The sequence below is a fragment of the Passer montanus genome, unplaced genomic scaffold, assembly GCF_014805655.1.
Source record: "Passer montanus isolate IOZ18808 unplaced genomic scaffold, ASM1480565v1 scaffold133, whole genome shotgun sequence".
In the NCBI taxonomy this organism is placed as follows: domain Eukaryota; kingdom Metazoa; phylum Chordata; class Aves; order Passeriformes; family Passeridae; genus Passer; species Passer montanus.
The window spans coordinates 1,124,803-1,145,593 of NW_024360166.1; the positions used below are offsets into that span (position 1 = coordinate 1,124,803).

Consider the following 20,791-nt stretch of genomic DNA (forward strand, 5'->3'; position numbering starts at 1 on the left):
GCAGAGCTCTCAGCAGCACGAGCCCTGGCACAAGGTGTGCTGCAGGTGTTGGCAGACAGAGCTTTCCCAAAAAGCAGAGCAGGTCAGCCTACAAGCAGGCTGGAAATAAAACCTTGCATGGGCACCTCTGGATCCATTTTATAGGAAAACAGTAAATTTCCAGCTGCTGTCCATGCCAGGGAGCAGCAACTGAGAGACAAGTTCCTGTAGTTCTCATCAGCCTGTGAATCAATTATTTATAGGAAGAAGGTTCAGCATATAATCATTGAAAGCTGTCAACTTCCAGCCCACGCAGAGCTTCCTCTGTGGAAAGGCTGCTGCTCCGTGAGCCAGGGACTCCTCACCCCTGCATGTCACAGGATTAAATGAGCAGCTGTGACACGAGGGGATCCATTACACTACAGCCACAATGAGCACTGGGACCCCAAGGCACTAACAGCTCTCAGCAACATCAGGCAAAAACCACAGGACTACAGCAAATGCAGCCCAGGATCCTTCCTAAAGGAAAAATACGGTGGTGAAAGGGCATTGGGAGTGATGGAACAGAGCTGGCACATGGAGCAGCTGGGGAAGGAGACTCTGACAGGACTCTGTGGGGCCAGACTGTCGAAGGCAAGGCAAGCACAGCACTCAAGCACCAGCCCAGTGCTCTCCTACCCCCACACCAAAGCCTCTGTAGGGATCAATAACTCACAGCCACTCACCTGCACACCCCCAAACGCTCTCCCATCAGGAGATTGTGGCTTTGTGCTCCCCAGGCTGTGGCAAAGCCACCCCTGACAGTTAACAGCAGCACAAGCAGCTTGCATAGAGGATGGAGATTGCTGAGGCTTTGCAGCCTTCCCGAGGTGGGAGCAATCCATGAGTGCCACAACCATCAGGCAGGGGGAGCATGCCAAGAGCAGGGCAGAGGCTGAAAATGAGCAGCTTCACACTCCCAGGTATTGCAGGAAATGTGCTCGTCCTCAGCTCGCCAGCACTCTTTGAGCACAGCCAGAATGAGGTCTGAACATTAAAAACACACCAGAGTGCTGCTCCCAGTCTGCTGGAGGAAATAAAGGGAGGGGGATGTCCAGTAGGGAGGAGGCACAGGCAGCACAGGCACCTCTGGAAGTGCCCTGCTTCTGCAGTTCAAGGTTAAACACCTCCTTTGCACTCATCTCTGAATCTGCCTCTCTTTAAAGCTGCACCAGGTAATTAGAATCATTATAACTATTATTAGACCATAATATTATTATAGCATTTTTGCTACACTTGACATCTGCTGGCTGATAGATTTAACTGGTACATAAGAAATAACTCTGCAGAGATTTCTTGCAAATGAGCACCAACACGGAAGACATTAAAGCATTCTGCATTCAAAAAGTTAATTTTATGGAAGAACACTTGAAATAAACATTCTAAAATCAAGTTAAACCTTTAAAACCTCCCGTTAAAGAAATTATTTGGGCTTAAAGTAGGCAACCATTTAAAACATCCCGACTTTTATTTAGATGCTTAAAGGCTTGGTATCTCCTTCAGATCAACATATGCATCTTTTCCCCATCTACTTCAGAGATTTCTAAATCATCCTTCCATCTTCCTTTCCCTCTCTCTGCAGCAGGCACTTGAATTATTTGGGCAGAGTCTGACTGCACAGGGAACCAGGATAATCAGGGCTCTTACAACCTGCTGTCTGTTCTTTGACGATGTATTTACTCCAAGAAATCATTTTCCCTAAACAAGAGGAGCCCGTTACCACATCCTTCTTCACGTGAGCCTGTAAAAGGCTGCGCCCTGCAGCTCCTGTGGCCTCATCTCCATGGTGATGCACCAACACACACAAACTGACTCCAGCAAGAAGGCAAACCTCCCCAAAGGAAAAGGCTGAAGGTGGCAGAGCTCTCAGCAGCACGAGCCCTGGCACAAGGTGTGCTGCAGGTGTTGGCAGACAGAGCTTTCCCAAAAAGCAGAGCAGGTCAGCCTACAAGCAGGCTGGAAATAAACCTTGCATGGGCACCTCTGGATCCATTTTATAGGAAAACAGTAAATTTCCAGCTGCTGTCCATGCCAGGGAGCAGCAACTGAGAGACAAGTTCCTGTAGTTCTCATCAGCCTGTGAATCAATTATTTACACAAAGAAGGTTCAGCATATAATCACTGAAAGCTGTCAACTTCCAGCCCACGCAGAGCTTCCTCTGTGGAAAGGCTGCTGCTCCGTGAGCCAGGGACTCCTCACCCCTGCATGTCACAGGATTAAATGAGCAGCTGTGACACGAGGGGATCCATTACACTACAGCCACAATGAGCACTGGGACCCCAAGGCACTAACAGCTCTCAGCAACATCAGGCAAAAACCACAGGACTACAGCAAATGCAGCCCAGGATCCTTCCTAAAGGAAAAATACGGTGGTGAAAGGGCATTGGGAGTGATGGAACAGAGCTGGCACATGGAGCAGCTGGGGAAGGAGACTCTGACAGGACTCTGTGGGGCCAGACTGTCGAAGGCAAGGCAAGCACAGCACTCAAGCACCAGCCCAGTGCTCTCCTACCCCCACACCAAAGCCTCTGTAGGGATCAATAACTCACAGCCACTCACCTGCACACCCCCAAACGCTCTCCCATCAGGAGATTGTGGCTTTGTGCTCCCCAGGCTGTGGCAAAGCCACCCCTGACAGTTAACAGCAGCACAAGCAGCTTGCATAGAGGATGGAGATTGCTGAGGCTTTGCAGCCTTCCCGAGGTGGGAGCAATCCATGAGTGCCACAACCATCAGGCAGGGGGAGCATGCCAAGAGCAGGGCAGAGGCTGAAAATGAGCAGCTTCACACTCCCAGGTATTGCAGGAAATGTGCTCGTCCTCAGCTCGCCAGCACTCTTTGAGCACAGCCAGAATGAGGTCTGAACATTAAAAACACACCAGAGTGCTGCTCCCAGTCTGCTGGAGGAAATAAAGGGAGGGGGATGTCCAGTAGGGAGGAGGCACAGGCAGCACAGGCACCTCTGGAAGTGCCCTGCTTCTGCAGTTCAAGGTTAAACACCTCCTTTGCACTCATCTCTGAATCTGCCTCTCTTTAAAGCTGCACCAGGTAATTAGAATCATTATAACTATTATTAGACCATAATATTATTATAGCATTTTTGCTACACTTGACATCTGTTGGCTGATAGATTTAACTGGTACATAAGAAATAACTCTGCAGAGATTTCTTGCAAATGAGCACCAACACGGAAGACATTAAAGCATTCTGCATTCAAAAAGTTAATTTTATGGAAGAACACTTGAAATAAACATTCTAAAATCAAGTTAAACCTTTAAAACCTCCCGTTAAAGAAATTATTTGGGCTTAAAGTAGGCAACCATTTAAAACATCCCGACTTTTATTTAGATGCTTAAAGGTACATATGTGGCTTGGTATCTCCTTCAGATCAACATATGCATCTTTTCCCCATCTACTTCAGAGATTTCTAAATCATCCTTCCATCTTCCTTTCCCTCTCTCTGCAGCAGGCACTTGAATTATTTGGGCAGAGTCTGACTGCACAGGGAACCAGGATAATCAGGGCTCTTACAACCTGCTGTCTGAAAATCCTATAGAATTATCAGCAAACACACATCTAGAATAAAATACAGCTTCCTGCAGCCCGTGAAGCCCAAAGGGCTTTGCAAACTAGACTTGGGATGCAATTTATCCACCACTGAGATTCAGCTGTAATCCAGAGTGGAACACGACCTTTCCATCCATATTTAACTACAGCACACAGCCCCCTGGAGAAAAGTGAGGAAGAATCCAACAGAAGCCATAGGAAAGGTTTTAGGGAGACTGAATTTTCTCCCCTGCAACTGAAATTAGGTCAGGGCATCCTGACAAGGATGGACACAGTGATGCTTGTAGGTACCTTCCAACTCAGAACATTCCATGGTTCCATGACTCTACCACCAGCCATGGACCAATACAGGAGAACAAAGAGGGCACAGTGTCTCCATCCTGTTGGTGGTGTCCCTGAGGCACAGCTGGAGTGAACAGCTGCATACCACAAGTTACCAGCCTGGAGAGGAGGAAGACATGAACATCACACAGGAATCCTGTGTTATCCCTAAATTCGGTAAAGCCCAAATTTCACCCCACAGTTACACCCATGTGCAAAGAAAGATGGAAAAGGACCTTCAGAAAAGGGCCAATTCTTGAACTTCAGGCAGCTGAGCCCAGCAGCTCAGTACTCACAGAACTCGGGGAGGGTATAGCTGGTCCTGCTTGGGCAGTGATGTTTGCTCCAGTGAAATCTATTTCAGCTCAAGTAACTCCTCTTCCTTAAGCAGTTGGCACTGAGGTGACAGCAGAGGCCTGGTGCAATGAGGTATCCTGCAACCACACCCACCGTGACACACTATTTAAAATAAAAATGAGTGTCAATTTCTCCAGAGCAAGTAGTTTGCTCTCTTTCAGAGAAGAGCAACTACACAAGGAATTTGGATTGCTTGAGGAGAAAAATGTATTTTTGCTACCTTAGCCACTACAGACAAGCCCAAATATCATTGAGGAGAGACCTATGAAGAGAAAAGGGGAGCAGGAGATGCTGCACACAACTTCCCCCATGCACAGTCCACTGCTGAGGCAGCTCTGAGTGGGAAGCAGGACTGAGGATTGTCTCGGAGCTGTGCCAGTCCCAGCAAGCGTCAGCAAGAAGCCCCAGGTGAACAAAGTTCATGAAAGCTCTTAAAAATCACCTCAGCTTTCAGAAGGAAAGCACAACATCCCCCTACAGAGACCTGCCCGTCACACCTCTGACCAGCACAAAGCAGGCTTTTCACTCGATCCATCTGATGCTTTCAAAAGCCAGAGGAGCTGGGTCTGGCCGAGATCACCTTCATGAGGCCCAGTGCTCATTAATAAGAAAAAAAAACCAACCAAAGCAACCCAACCCCACACACTTGAGGGGTAGCTATCAGCAATTCCCTGTCACCACAAGAGAAATCCTTGTGTACAGGTCCTGGGAGCTCAGCCCAGGTCTGCTTCTGTTCAACCTTTGCATTAATCGTTTGAACAATGAAAGAGAAACCACTTTTACAAAACCTGAAAGGATGCCCAGGAGTTAAGAGCTGGAAGCACTCTGGAGGTCATGATCAGAATTGATAAACTGAAGAAAAGTTCCCAAAACACCCACAAATCAATAGAAAGAAAAGCAAGGAAAACAATGCAAAGAAGTGCACTTGGAAACGGCACAAACAGAGATCAAGTACACAAACAGAGTCCAGGGAAAAGCTCTCCAGAGAGAGGAAACCTGGGGGAAACTGGGCACCAGACTAAATGTGCCACCACTGTGACACCACAGCCCTAAATTCGGTAAAGCCCAAATTTCACCCCACAGTTACACCCATGTGCAAAGATGGAACAGCGCTTCAGAAAAGGACCAATTCTTGAACTTCAGGCAGCTGAGCCCAGCAGCTCAGTACTCACAGAACTCGGGGAGGGTAGAGCTGGTCCTGCTTGGGCAGTGATGTTTGCTCCAGTGAAATCTATTTCAGCTCAAGTAACTCCTCTTCCTTAAGCAGTTGGCACTGAGGTGACAGCAGAGGCCTGGTGCCAATCTATTTCAGCTCAAGTAACTCTTCCTTAAGCAGTTGGCACTGAGGTGACAGCAGAGGCCTGGTGCAATGAGGTATCCTGCAACCACACCCACCGTGACACACTATTTAAAATAAAAATGAGTGTCAATTTCTCCAGAGCAAGTAGTTTGCAAGAAGAGCAACAAGGAACTTGGATTGCTTGAAGAGAAAAATGTATTTTTGCTACCTTAGCCACTACAGACAAGCCCAAATATCATTGAGGAGAGACCTATGAAGAGAAAAGGGGAGCAGGAGATGCTGCACACAACTTCCCCCATGCACAGTCCACTGCTGAGGCAGCTCTGAGTGGGAAGCAGGACTGAGGATTGTCTCGGAGCTGTGCCAGTCCCAGCAAGCGTCAGCAAGAAGCCCCAGGTGAACAAAGTTCATGAAAGCTCTTAAAAATCACCTCAGCTTTCAGAAGGAAAGCACAACATCCCCCTACAGAGACCTGCCCGTCACACCTCTGACCAGCACAAAGCAGGCTTTTCACTCGATCCATCTGATGCTTTCAAAAGCCAGAGGAGCTGGGTCTGGCCGAGCTCACCTTCATGAGGCCCAGTGCTCATCAATAAGAAAAAAAAAAAAAAAAAAGCAACCCAACCCCACACACTTGAGGGGTAGCTATCACCTTCATGAGGCCCAGTGCTCATTAATAAGAAAAAAAAAACAACCAAAGCAACCCAACCCCACACACTTGAGGGGTAGCTATCAGCAATTCCCTGTCACCACAAGAGAAATCCTTGTGTACGGGTCCTGGGAGCTCAGCCCAGGTCTGCTTCTGTTCAACCTTTGCATTAATCGTTTGAACAATGAAAGAGAAACCACTTTTACAAAACCTGAAAGGATGCCCAGGAGTTAAGAGCTGGAAGCACTCTGGAGGTCATGATCAGAATTGATAAACTGAAGAAAAGTTCCCAAAACACCCACAAATCAATAGAAAGAAAAGCAAGGAAAACAATGCAAAGAAGTGCACTTGGAAACGGCACAGAGATCAAGTACACAAACAGAGTCCAGGGAAAAGCTCTCCAGACAGAGGAAACCTGGGAAAAACTGGGCACCAGACTAAATGTGCCAGCACTGTGACACCACAGCTCCAAAGAGCCGAACACCACTCTGTGATCCAGGAACATAAAATACCTAATTCTGGGCTCTGTGCTGGCTATCAGCTCTGAGTTACTGACAAACCAGAGGGTCTGGCCAGCCAGCAGAGCAGTCAGCAGTATAAAACATGCTGCCCCATACCAGCTGTGGAGGGGTTTCTCCATCCCTGCTCCCTCCAGGGCCAGTACCAACTCTCAGATTTTAACAGGGTTTACTTACAAGGAGAACCAGCCATGGGGCTCCCCACTCTGTGAAGGCAAGAGACAAACTGCCTGCTCAGTTTGCTGCAAGGGCAAGTTAGATGAGCTGTCAGGCTCTGAGAGTGGGATTCCATCAAGGCCCAGAGGGAACTGGGCCCTGTCCAGATCTGCACTACCATCCACCACTGTGCAGCCTGGAGCCAAGTGCCTCTCACCTGGCTCAGGACAGGGGCACAGACAAGGAGGCTGCTCCAGCCCAGTATTTCATTTTAGCATCCTCCATCTGGCTACTCCTACAGCAGTGACAAAGCCAAATCAACAGCCTTCTCTTCCCCAAAATACAACAGAGCTCCTCATCCTGCAGAGGGGCACCCACACAACACAGGCCCAGCACCACTGTGGCCTTTGTTACCCCTCACAAACAAAGCTCATCAAGCTTCATTTGCCACCTCGCTGTTGCAGCAGAGAAGCCAGCAGGGAATGGGATGCTGCCCTGGGGAAGGCTCAAGCTTCATTTGCCACCTCACCTCATTCCCTGCAGCAGAGAAGCCAGCAGGGAATGGGATGCTGCCCTGGGGAAGGGCACAGCTTCCCTCCTCCCCTCCCACCCCACACAGCCCCACCCATTTCTGCACTGCCTGAAGCCCACAGGGGCCATGACCCAGCCCTGCCTACCCCAGACACCTTAATTTGAGGGGACAATCGTTGAAAGCCATTGAAGTCATTGCCACAAGGTGCTACAAAGCAGGTGACAGCAGCTGGTGCCACCAGAACACAGCTGCACTAAACCCAACCAGCAGCTTGGGAGAAATCCAGCGAGGGGGCAAAAGCTACAAATCTCATGCAAAAGCAGGGCTTAGCTCTCAGGAACATTTCACATTTCCCAAAGACTCCGAGGGATTTGGGGTTTTGCTGAGCTGCCTCGTGAACCACAGCCAGCATGGATCTGACACAGCTGCGGTGAGCAGGCGCCGTCTCCCTTGGCAGGGCTGGTTCCCAGAGATCCCCAGCCTTGTGTCACTTCCCACTGCAGGTGCTAAGAATATCTGCGTGTTCATAAAAAATAGCAACCAGCTATTGAGAACTTATCAACTAAATCCTGATTAAAGCTGATTCACCTCCCTCACGAGCCCGAGTCAACCGTTATTTCTCAGAGGAGAACGCTGAGTGTAAGAGCTGAGGTGGGTAACAAAAGCCACGGAGGGAGTCAGTAGCACAGAGGATTAGCACATGGAAAGGCTGACTATTATCCCTAAATTTATCCCAATATTCCACTGCCTCACAAATTCTCAAGGTATGGCTGCTGTGCTTTCAACCCCATCTGCCCAACCAAGCAGAAGCAGAGACAGGTTTGGGGGTGCTGGAGTTTTCCAGGTGTTTTATTGCTCAGGCTAAAGGAATTCTCCACTGTAAAAATGAAGAAGGTGGTGGCAGTAGCACCAGCCCTGCTCTTGTGCTGCTTCAGGACACGGGGACAACACTGTGGGCTCAAAGGCTGTTCTGACAGTTCACCAGGAATTGTTTCCAGCTGATTTCTTCCTAAGAATCATATTTGTATCCCTTCAAGTTTAGTAAACACATGGTCACACAGACAGCAGCCTCCAGGAACTCGCAACACTGCTCTCTCACCTCTGGTAGCTGGACTCCTACACTGAAGTGTCTGGGACAGTATTTTGGATACTTCCACCATAGAAATGCCCTAGAGGCTGCTGAAAAACAAAGGGGACCAGGCTGGGTCATTTTAAGGCAGGGTTGGGGGAAAGAAGAGAGAAACTTGGAAGTGCACATCCCTTAACAGTGCTACTTCCAGAGAACAAATTAATTCAAATGATCACAGGGAGGCAGGAGCACTGCAGCAGCACGTTGGGTAAATGACAAGGCGTGTCATCATCTCCTAAAAGAGTGTCCTCTGGACACTTATCTGCACTTAAGAGGCTCCTGCCAGGCTGTGCACGGACCAGCCTCTTCCACAGACAGCTCCACCACAGAAATGCCTCTGCAGATTACCCTCCTTTGGCAGGTACACCGAGCAGCACCGGCACAGGCAGCTCTGCCTCTGCGCTGTACTTGGACTGGGTTAGTTCTAGCAGAAAAACACTGCAGAATAAATAACTTGGCCTTCAGAAATTGTGCCTATAGAACTTGACCCTCCTGAAGGCAGGCAGCACCAGAGCTCTGCCAAAGATCACTCCTAATGCAAGTGTTAGTCAACCACTGAACTTCAACATTTGAAGGCAACATTCCAAACAGTGTTTATATACAAAATCCCATTTGCTCAGTGTTCCCTTCCTGGCCTTCTGGAATGCATCATTTCACCAGTTCTCCAGCCAGAGAACCATATGCAGGCTTATACCAAAGCAATTAAAACAGTTTTAAAATTCAGACCTTGTGTTACAGAGCGCACACCCTGAAGAAACATCCATTTTAATATCCTAGAGATACTCCAATTTCTCCAGCACATTTTTATTCCACAGCAGCCTGGGCACACAGCAGGCGGGGGGTCAGGCAGCCCAGCCTCGTGCTCCGGGCACGATCCAAACTGTGCCCCTTGGGGGAAACTTCCATTTAAATAGTTTTGTTTAAAACCCTTCAATGTAAGGAATCCCTGACCTGCCCCGACTGCAGGCCTAAGTGCCCCTCACAGGGCCCGCTGCAGCACTCCAGCCGCAGAGGCTCCTGCGCTGCCAGGCCCGCCGAGCCCCCGGGCCGCACACACACCGTCCCCAACGGCCCGGCCGCGGCCGCTCTGAGGGGAACCGGCCGGCGGGCAGCCCCCGCCCGGCACGGCCTCACCGCCGGCTCCGCTCGCGCGGGGCACAGCAGGGGAGGCAGCGGCCGGTGCCCATGGGGCCGGCAGCGGGGCTCGGGGCCGGCAGCGCGGGTCCCCGACCCGGCACGGGCCGCCAGCAACACCACTCACCGCGACCCCCCCCCACCCCGACTCACCGCTCCGCACTGCGCACGCTCCGCCCGGCCCCACTCCAGCCAATCAGCGCCGTTCGTGGCTCAGCTCCCACCCTTGGTCCCGCCCTTAGCCCCGCCCTACCCGCTCAGCACAGCCCCACTCTTGGCCACACCCCCTGAGCCGTCCCGTTCTGTCAGCACCGCCCCTTGCCCTGCCCCCGACATTGGCCCCGCCCCCGACAGTGGCCCCGCCCCCGGCCCCGCCTGTGCCCCGTGAGGCGCCGGTGGCGGCGCTGTGCTGGGCTCGGTGTGTCCCGGGCTGGGCTCGCCGGGCTGAGCCTGAGCCGTGTCCCGGGCCGATCCGAGCCGTGTCCCGGGCTGGGCAGCCGCCAGCAACACCACTCACCCTGCGCGCTGTCCCGGGCTGGGCTCGCCGGGCCGAGCCGTGTGCCGGGTTGGGCCCTGGCAGGCGGGGCTGCGCTGGGCGGGCAGGAGCCTCCCTGGCTGTGGGCACGGCCTGCCCCGGGCTGCGGGCAGCAGCAGCCCCGTCCTGCAGCATCTGTCCCTCACGAGGGGACAGACAGGATTGCCTGGTTTGGCGCGCCTCTGTGCATCGTGTTAGGTTGGACTTCTGGAGGAATTTCTCCGTGGAAAGGGCCAAGGAGGTGATGGAGTGCCCTGCCCTGGAGATGTCCGAGGAAGGGCTGGAGGTGGCACTCGGTGCTCTGGGCTGGTGACAAGGTGGGAAGATCTGGGATGGGTGCTGGGGATCAGGAGGGAATATTCACAATGATCTGGAGATGTTGGCTTTACACATCACATCATACCTGCCACAGGCTACTTCACCACCCCGTTTATTTTTCACAGGTTTTGAGGAAGGTAGTGAGGTTTCAGGTAAATACAAGGCTGTAAATTCTCAGCCTTGGCACCCCTGGCTGATGCTGAAATGAGGTGAGAAAGTCAGAGAAGGCACAGGGAGCTCACTGGTGCCCTCACCTCGTTCACTCAAAGCACTCTGCTGATTAAAATCATGCCAAAGCATTTCCCACCCCTCTCCCAACTGCAACTGAGTGATGGCATTGCAGAAATGATGGAAAATCAGCCACAAGCTGTGCAGCCCTCCCAGGTCAGGGCTGGACTGTGGCTGAGGAACAGGCTATGGGTTCCACTACATGCCAGCCCCAAAATTAAACCTGCAGTGCTTAATCATCTAGTGAAAGATGCTCAGCGACATCAGGGGGACCTGTGCCTGGGCCACTGTCCCCACGGCTCTGCTCACCCGTGCTGTGTTTCACTGCTGGCACCCACAGAGATCCTGGAGGCAAGAGATTGACTGTAAGCAAATCTCAGCTCTCCTTGCCAGTAATTGAATATTTTCAATCTTTCCAGGTTGGTTGTAAACATCTCAAAAACATAATCTGGAATCAAATCCCTCAAAGCCTGTCAGGAGTGCACTAGAGCTTTATTGATGTTTATGATTTTTGTTGGGGTTTATGGTTTCTCAGGCAGCTACGTGATTGCTGCCTGGGTGTAAGTCCTGGCCTTTGGATGGGGGAAAGTACTGCTGTACTTCAGCCTCTTCCTCCTCCTTCTGGGCTCCACACACCAAGCCCAAGGCTGGCAGCCAGGCAGGACTGGTCTCTCTGCTTGCAGCCCAGGAGCCAAATGCCAGCTGGGGCACTGGGAAGAGGATTTTCTCCCTGCTTGTCTCAGGGTGCTGGCACACCACCACCAGGCCCTTTGGGAAGCCTCACTGAGGTGCTCAGTCCATCCAGAGAAGCACTGCTGCATCCCTAGGCAATCCCAACCAAATCCCACAACTGAAACTGCTCCCACGTCTAAGAGATAAGAAAATACACTCTGCATGTATTACCTTCTGCATCTGAAGTTCCTCTCTTTGGTCTGATGGGGTGGAGGGCTTTTTCAAAAGGTATTAGAAGATGGGTGTGAGAGAGTAATTTGGGACTGGGAGTAATTTTTCATCAGTATACTTAAAGACAATCACAGCACTAGGAGGGAGGCCTAATTGTGGAGTTGTGTAATTAGTTTTTATGTCACTGCAATTATTCTGTTGGCTACATATAAAGAACATGGGAAAATGCAGCACTTAATTTTAAATCAAGACTTGATTCTCTTTTAGTAGGTAATTGATGTTGATCACATCACTTAGCAGTGACTATAAAATGTGCTATTTAGATTGTAAAAGGATGGAGAAAAGGACTAAGCAGATAGGTAATTGATGAATCGCAGGCAGCGTTGGTGCAGGCAGCAGGAATCCTTCAGCTGGCTCTGTCTGCAGCTGCTCCTGGGCTTTGGCAGTGCCCAAGGCTTTGACAGGCACTGAGCCCCTGTCCCAGTCCCACAGCATGGCTCTGTCCTGGACAGCAGCGGCAACAGGACAACTGCTCTTCATGGATTGATGCCTCCTGGTTAAACCCCTTCCTTTAAGGAATCCAGATTTTCTTCAGGAAAAGGTGTGTGGGTTTGTTCCCAGGACTGCCATATACTCGCCTGGAGCCACCAGGCTCCTCTCCTCGAGGCTGTTTGGCTTCTCCAGTAGTTCAGTTGTGGCAATGTGTCCCAAACTTGGTCACAAATAAAACTACCTGACTGGTGCTAAACACCCCCAGACACATAATTGGACATTTAAGTCCAAAAGCAAAATTAAGTCACAAGGTGCCAGTGCTGTGAAGCCTCACAGTGCTGCCCCTTGCCAGGTAACTCTTCATTTTTGGTGATATTGTCATACTAAAAGTACCTGCAAGTAGTTTTGGTTGGGGGAAGACCCAGAGAAAAGCCATGGATGCTGTTTAACACAGCAAGGCAGAGACATCCAGAGAGTTCAGTTGCCCTCTTCCCTCTGGAAGGATGCCAGGACGAGCGTGAGGGGTGTCTCTCCTGGGTTCAAAGCAAACTCTGCAGGAGACTCTCGAGGTCACATTTCTTGGTGGCAGGTCCAGGCTTTGCACTTGCACCTAAATAGATGGATTCGTGGCCAGACAAGCCATTGCACAGAGTCCTACCAGGAGTTTTAAGTGAAACACTTTTCCCCTCCAGCCTTTCCTTCCCCTGAGCCTTTTTTGTGTGCTGTAGCAAAATGTGAGATGGAATTTGAGCTGCAGTGGGTGTAATTGTTGAACAGCCTGCCCCGGCCAGCCTCACCACTGCCAGAGCACTGCCCACAGCCACTTTCTGTGCTGACACAATGAAATGCATTTTTACAGCCCAAGACATGACCCCGGCTGAGTTCAGAGCAGAGCGTTTTTGGAGTACATGTGACTCCAAAGAGGCCAGAGGGGAGCCCTGGGCTTGAAATAGGATGGCATCACAGCTACAGAGTTCCCCAGTCACTTTTAAAAATGTTTTTTCTCACCCATTTTGTGTGCTGGGACACGAAGGCTACTGCAGGACCTGCTCTGCCATGTCAGCATCAGCCTCTCTGAATTGCTGTGAGGATCAGATGGGTCCATCTTGCAGTCTCTTATTACCACCAGCACAAATCCTATTTCATTCACCGCCGAAAAAAGACACTCATCCAAGGGCTTTTGCCGTCAGTCCCTCGGAGCTCTGGAGCCGTAAGTGGGATGCGATGAGCCCAGGGGCCATCCCTGCTCTGGAAGGGCTCTGCCGGCGGCGTGCAGCACAAGGGTCACGGCTGAGCTGCTGCCCACGCAGCAGCGGCACAGCTCGGGGTCAGGGCCCGCCGGGTGACAGCCCCTGATGGTTCCTCTGCCTCCGGCCGTGTCCCCAGGACAGCTCAGTCCCCTGGGAGCTCCAGCTGTGCCTGGGTGAGACGGGCGATGCCGGCTGGCTGCCACGTTTCGTTCCCGTTATTAACGGCGCCGCTCGGCACCGCCGGGGGCTTCGCCGCACGCAGGGGCCCCCGGGCTGCCCTCGTTCGCTCCCGCCTGGTACCGGCTTTGGATAAATCAGCGAAGGCTAGACAGTCATCAATTCCCAGTGCTCTCCTCCGGAGCTGGGCATGGATGAGGAGAAAGCAGGGAGGAGAATAAAGCCCAGAGTGAGAGCACAGGGACCTGCAGGTACAGGAGGGGTGTGAAGGGAAATTCAAATTTTTAGTGCCACCAGCTGAGCTGTGACCAGGCAGGGACAGAGACCCTAGGGATGCTTTTGTAGAAGCCATCATGCCAATGACCTGGGCAGGGGCCTTTATGGGTGCTCAAGCAGGGATCTGGGTGAAAAATTGGCCAGCACAGAGGCAGGCAGCATGCAGCATGCAGACAGCAAGGGGACAGTTCAATCCCCTGCCTCCTCCCCATGGAACAGACTCCGGTCACAGACACACAGTCCTGGTTATCCCCCAGCAGAGTCAGACTCCACTGGCCTGGGGGCAGTCAGTCCCTCCCAGGGCTGAAGGCTTCAGATCACTGGACGGCCATGGGCAGCACTCATCCCTGCCTCCCTGGCTGCCTCCCCCAGGAGCCACATCCCAGCTGCAACCTCCGCTTCACTGCATTTAAAGCACGTCCACATCGCAGCACATACGGGCTCAGGAGCAAGGACAGGGGCAATTTATAAAACACCTCCCCTAAGGTGGAAACATGAGACCCCCCATCTCAGCAGTGTCACACCACTAAAGGAGAGGGGATGGTTATGAGCCATTATTCCCTGCACAAATGGGCTTTAAATCATCATCCGTCACCAACACCCAGCAAAGGATGTTCCAAAAGTGTCCAGCAAAGCCTTTGTGGCTCCTTTCCACCACGGCACAGGTGACCACAGTGCCCATCACCTGGAGATCCTTATGGAGCCTCCACAGCCACACTCTGTTGCTGCTCTGGGAAGAAATCAGCCCTGGCAAACATCAACAAGACCATACTGCTGCTTTGGGGTCTCAGGTCCATCTCCCTGGGGTGGGATCACAGGAGGGCAGGGCTCCTCAGCTGCCCCACCCCTCCTGGCCTGGCAGGGGAATTGGGTTGTTATGAAGCAGCAATGCAGGAATTGAAAGCCTTTTTCCTTCTGGAAGCCCTTGAGGCTGCCAGTCTCAGCTGAGCTGCCGCTTGCCAGCAGTTTTTAATTTCTTCTCTGTTTCATCTAAACTTTCCATTGGGTTCCTCATCCATCTGAGCTGCAATGATAAATATGGAAATAAAGAGGCATTTACAGCCCCTCTCTTGGGCTGGTTTTGTATATAAACAAGCTGTGCTCACAGCATCTTCCTCTCCACGGTGCTGGTACAGGAGCAGCAGGGTCTGCCCAGGACTCAGTGGGGTGAAGGATTTGGGGGGAATCCCTGGGTCACTGTGAGGAGAAAACTGCAGCAAAAGGGATGGGGCAAGCAAGGCCCACAGGCACTTCTGTAAAGGACTACACGGAAAAGAGCAACAGCTGAAGAGCTGAATGTGTGAATTTTGAAGAAAGGGTTTAATTTGCACAGAGTCTCTTAATCCATTAATCACAGGGACATTTGTGTATGAAAACCTCCCTCTCATTTAATACTATCTCAGGTTTGTCCAAGAAGGCAATAACTGCTTGGCAGGGGAGCGGGAGGGGCGAGGTGGGACAGGCAGAGGCCATGGGCTTGTTTCCAGGGAGAGATCAGCCATTAACAGTGTGGAGCCAGCACAGGGATGAGCAGCCATGAAAAGCACTGGACACAGCAGCCCAGGAGTCACAGTGGCACTGGGGACACTAAAGCCAGCATAGGGATGAGCAGCCATTTAAAGCACTGGACACAGCAGCCCAGGAGTCACAGTGGCACTGGGGACACTAGTTCCCTGAAGGAGGATGCCCCAGTGCCTCTTGGCTCTCTGGAAGTTGCCTGCAAAAGCTGCACAAACTTGCCTAGGTGCCTGGAACAGAGGGTTTGGGGGTTTAAGAGCAGACTCTGACATCTTCCCTTCCCCTCCACCACAGTCCCTTCCTCTCCATTCACACTGCTCCAGTGTTCCTTCCCTTGCCCCACAGAGCTGGGGGTGTGAGGATCATCCTGGAGGCAGGGGGAAGCTGTGGCAGCACAGCATGGACTGATCCATTCCCTGATCCTCACCTGATGCTTCTCTCAGGTTTAACCTGTTCTGCTTTAATCTCACGTGCTTTCCCAGCAAAGCTGGCCTTGCACTAGACCAGCCAAAGTCTCCTCATGTCCCATGATGGTCCCACAGACCTCAGACTTCCCTGTCAACCAGCGGGTAAACAAAATATCTTCAAACTCAGCTGCCTTCCTGGAGCTGCTACCTGTGTTTCTCAAGGGAGGAGAATAGGAAAAATTAGTATGCGGCTTCTTCCTCAAGAAATCAATGCGATCTCAACTCACTGTGAAGTTCCCTGACTGTTAGAGATGCTGCACTGGTAAAAACTTAACCTGTTCTGCTTTAATCTCACGTGCTTTCCCAGCAAAGCTGGCCTTGCACTAGACCAGCCAAAGTCTCCTCATGTCCCATGATGGTCCCACAGACCTCAGACTTCCCTGTCAACCAGCAGGTAAACAAAATATCTACAAACCCAGCTGCCTTCCTGGAGCTGTTACCTGTGTTCCTCAAGGGAGGAGAATAGGAAAAATTAGTATGCGGCTTCTTCCTCAAGAAATCAATGCGATCTCAACTCACTGTGAAGTTCCCTGACTGTTAGAGATGCTGCACTGGTAAAAACTAACCCTCAGAGGGAAAAGGCCAGGAAAAAAAGAAAGAAAAATAAATTCCAGTGACTAGACAAGTCTAAAATGTTGCAGAAGGCTAAACTGCCAGGGCTGGGGTTTGTTTGGAAGTCCCAGAGTGGAGAGGGCTGTGCAGTCCAGCTGTTTATCACCCCACCAAGAATCAGCTGTAATTGTTAATTCTAATTGGAGATGTTGGGTAAAAATGTAATCAAGAGTTTCCATTAGGAGAAAAAAAAAGACATTTCATCAAAATTAAAAAGTTTGTTTTTAAGAAAGGGGGTAAACGTTGAAAATTTTGTAACAACCCATTTCAGCATTTTCAAGATGAAAAGGGATGTATTTTTGCTGTGAAATGCATCATCAATTCAAATGTGTTTTATCTTACAGTCTGAAGAGCAAAAAATAGTTTTCAAATCAAAGCAAAAATGGTATTTTTAGGCATTTTCTTTTAAAAAGCCTATCTGGGGGTTTCTGTCCTAATTAAGAATGATTATTGGTTTTCTTTTTTCCTTAATGGAATAAGCTGTTCCTAGTTAGCTGTGCTGTAAAACACTGGGTTGATGTGCCCACCCATCTGTCCCCAGCACCTGACCCCAGGGCTGTGCTCACACCACCCCACTCTGGGTGCCAGCACTGCCTGAAATCCCTGGGATTTGAGTCGGGCTTTATAAAACTCACAGAATTAAAGCAAATCCCTTGCTGTCAAGAGACCTGGTGGGGCACTGGAAGGACACAGGTGTGTTTGGTGGGCCTTGTGCAGGTCTGAATTCCTAAGGTGAGCTGATTGTGGTGCTCACACTCGGGGCAAGGCAGCTGCAGCCCCCTCTTGTACCCCGTGGTTGATGCCATGGGATTGCCACAGCTCCCAGCAGGAGTTTGCTTCCTGGAGGATCCTCTCTCCAGGATTAGCAGATCACATTTATCACATTGAGCCAGTGGTTTAGGATCTGGTAGATGAATAGCAGAGCTTGTGGCTTGTGGTAGGAGCACTGAAGGAGAGGACAGAAAACATGGGTGTTAAATAGGAGCTGGGAGCAGAAGGGGGCAGCAGGGAAGGAGACTGGGCCAGGGAGAAGCTCAGAAGGAGGAGAGGAGGGTGGAAGAGGAGGGGAGCAAAGCTCAAGGGCTCTGCCAGCGATGAAACGGAAAAAGAAATTGCTGTGCAGCATTTTCAGCCCAGAACAGAGGGAGCTGCATGGGCTCCTCGAGCTGCCTGAGTGCATTTTGAACAACAAAACCAACAGGCTCTGACAGGGCCAGGAGACCCAGGCGGGCATGGAGGGGGAACAGAGAGAGGGGCTGCAGGCCCGGGGGAGGCAGGGTCCCACAGGCAGGGCACACTCCTGCCCAGCCACATCCAGAGGGGCACTGCCCTTGCTGCTGGTGCACCACCCCTTTGGCAGACTGATCGGGGGTTATGTAACCCTTCCCGACTGCTCTTTCTTCTGGACCAAGTGGGGTTGCTGCTCCAGCTCCCTGCAAAGGAACAGCCCGAGCAGCCTTTCCCCCAGCTGCCCAGAGGGACACAGCCAGCCCCAGCCTCTGAGACAGCTGAGCAGCAGGTCCTGCCCCACTGCCACCCCAGGGGAGCTGTGCTGGCAGAGCTGGCACCCAGGGCATGGCACCAAGCCCCACTGGGAGGCTGCAGGCCCTTGGCTGGGGAAGGAGGTGGTTGGATCATGGGTTCTTCTTGCAGGGAGCAACTGGTGGATGAAGCCTGGAGCACCCACTCACACGTGGGAGCAGATACAGGATAACACACTGCACCAGTGCTTTATGCACCTAACTCAAAATAAGCTTTCTTTTTAAAAAACATATCTGAGACGAATGATTTTTCTTCTTTTTTTTTGTTATTATTTTGAAGTTATAAATTACTGAAAGACTTCTCACTACTCTCCCAAATCATTCTCAGGCAAAGAAAAGGCAGTTCTACCTTCAACAGTGCTTTGTAACAAAATGAGTCAGGTTCATTTTGCTCATGATTTGCCCTTGGCTCCCTTTGTCCATGTCTTAAACAACATCCTGGCTTGCTCTGATTAGCAGTGTCTCCTCGGAGGCAGAGGAGGCCCTGCAAGAGCTGGAGGTATTGCAGGTCAAGATTAAAGTGCTCTGCATGCCATTCACTGTCAAAACTATAACTGGCTTAACTCAGTGCAATTAGATGGCTCAGAGGTTATGGAGTAACGGCAGCAGTGTTTCAGTGCCGCTGATTAAAGCACAGCCCTGGCATTAAGGGATGGGATTAAAAGGTGGTGTCAGGGCTGAGACCTGGCAGAGGAGCTCAGCAGGCAGGGTTAAATCCACAGCTTCTTCTGGGGTTGGACACCTCAGGGCCTGGAAGAGGTCTCTTAAGTATCAGCTGAGCCAGCTCAGCTTTTAGGTCTGGAATGCCATCTTGTGATGGCAGTGGGGAAGTGGAAATGGCCCCTCTGTGGAGTTGGAGGAGATGATGGAATTACAAAAAGGGTTGGGTCAGAAGAGACCATAAAAATAATTTTATTCCTCCCCCTGCCATGTCAGGGACACCTTACACTATCGCAGGCTGCGTCAAGCCTGGCCTTGGACAGTGCCAGGGATCCAGGGCCAGCCACAGCTGCTCTGGGCACCCTGTGCCAGGGCCTGCCCCCCCTGCCAGGGAACAATTCCTAATTCCCAATATCCCATCCATCCCTGCCCTCTGGCAGTGGGAGCCATTCCCTGCGTCCTGCCCCTCTATCCCTTGTCCCCAGTCCCTCTCCAGCTCTCCTGGAGCCCCTTTAGGCCCTGGCAGGGGCTCTGAGCTCTCCCTGGAGCCTTCTCCTCTCCAGGTGAGCACCCCCAGCTCTCCCAGCCTGACTCCATGGCAGAGGAACTCCAGCCCTGGGAGCAGCTCCGTGGCCTCTCTGGACTTGCTCCAACACCTGTAGGTCCTTCTGATGCTGCAGCAGCTCTGCAGGGGCATCTCACAACGGCAGAGTAGAGGGGGACAATCCCCCCCTCACCTGCTGCCCTTCCAACAGCTCCAGGTCCTTCTGATGCTGGAGCAGCACTGCAGGGGCATCTCACAACGGCAGAGTAGAGGGGGACAATCCCCCCCTCACCTGCTGCCCACTCCTCTGTGGGTGCAGCTCAGCACAGGGGAATTTCTGGGCTCCTGCTGTACACTGTTGGCCCATGTTTGCCGGGGTCGGCTGCCAGTGGTCTCTGCCCCAGCACGGGAAAAGGTCGCGCTTTTGAAGAAGGAGTCTGGACTCTTGCTTTTCGGTCTTCAGTTGAGTTTATTGTTCCTTATCTCCAAAGTTTTTCTGTCTGTCCAGCCGAGGTCTGATCAGTTGTTGGCCCATGTTCAGCTTTTAATCCATGATATCTTCCAAATCCTTCTCTGCTGGTCAATGAGCTCTTCTCCCAGTCTCATGTATGGGGTTGGCCTGACCTGGGTGCAGCACCTCAAAGCGTGCTGAATCTCCCAAGAGAGGAAAAGGCACCATCGAGGCCGTGGCTGCCCCACCACCTCTGCTGTGTGGGAGCCGAGCAAGGCTGGTGTCCCTCATAGGGCAGTGCAAGCACCAGCACCCACAAGGTGTCATCATCATGGTCCCCAGCCATGACAGACACCAGGGGGACAAAAGTTCTTCTCACCAGAGCCTGAACGTGCTTGGCTGTGGGTCTGGAGGTGACCACCATGGTAAATGATGATGTACACCCACAAATCTTTTCTTTCATAGGTTTACTGAATTTTCTTCCTCTTCCCACAGTACTGCTCTGTCTTTTGCTCTGGTGACTGACGGTGTGGCCAAATGATGTTGAGCCAAAATCTGATCCGTACAGAAGGATCACAGGACCAACCCTGCAGTGCCAGAGCTGGAGGGGAGCAGTGACATGGGGCAGGCAGCGAGCCCTGAGCATGGGTGTGTTCAAGACTGAGGTGACAGTAAAGGATCTCTCTTGCTGCCACAGAAGCTGCAGACATTGGCTACATGGGGGATGTCCCACCCCAGGCTTGGAGCACACGTATTTTGAAGCACTACAGCTCCATGCCAGTGCAGATCTCTTGAGTGGATGCACTGTGCCAGCAGACAGTGCTCATGTCCTGGTTTAACCCATCCTGCTAATTTATGGGAGCAAAATCACTCAGATGTGATTCCTCCTTTATGCTGCAACTGAGCATTCACAGGGCAGAGGTTACCCAGGCTTCTAGAGCCTGTTGAGTTGCTTTGAACACAAGCTGCAGGGCTGTGCTGGGATGCACACAGGGAGCTCAGGGGAGGCTGTGTCTAGACTAGAGGAACTCTCCTGAAGGCTAGCTGGGCTTTTGTTTTGTAGTAACTCGTATCTCTAATCTGGCTTGGAACAAAGCATCTCTGTCCTTTCAGACCCTGCCACAACACTTGCAGGAG

The 20,791-nt window shown here is 51.6% G+C and overlaps 1 protein-coding gene across 3 annotated transcripts in view; it reads right to left on the bottom strand.

Moving 5' to 3' along the window:
* SIL1 (SIL1 nucleotide exchange factor) overlaps window positions 1-9,900 on the bottom strand; it is a 95,536-nt gene extending 85,636 nt beyond the window's left edge. The window contains exon 1 of one of the 3 annotated variants that reach the window (XM_039699435.1): window positions 9,836-9,900. The gene's annotated coding sequence lies outside the window, so the exon portion shown is untranslated. Of the gene's footprint in view, window positions 1-4,203; window positions 4,322-8,518; window positions 8,793-9,835 lie in introns of those variants that run through there. The other 2 variants (XM_039699436.1, XM_039699437.1) reach the window with 2 other exon arrangements.
* Between the last annotated feature and the right edge of the window lie 10,891 nt (window positions 9,901-20,791).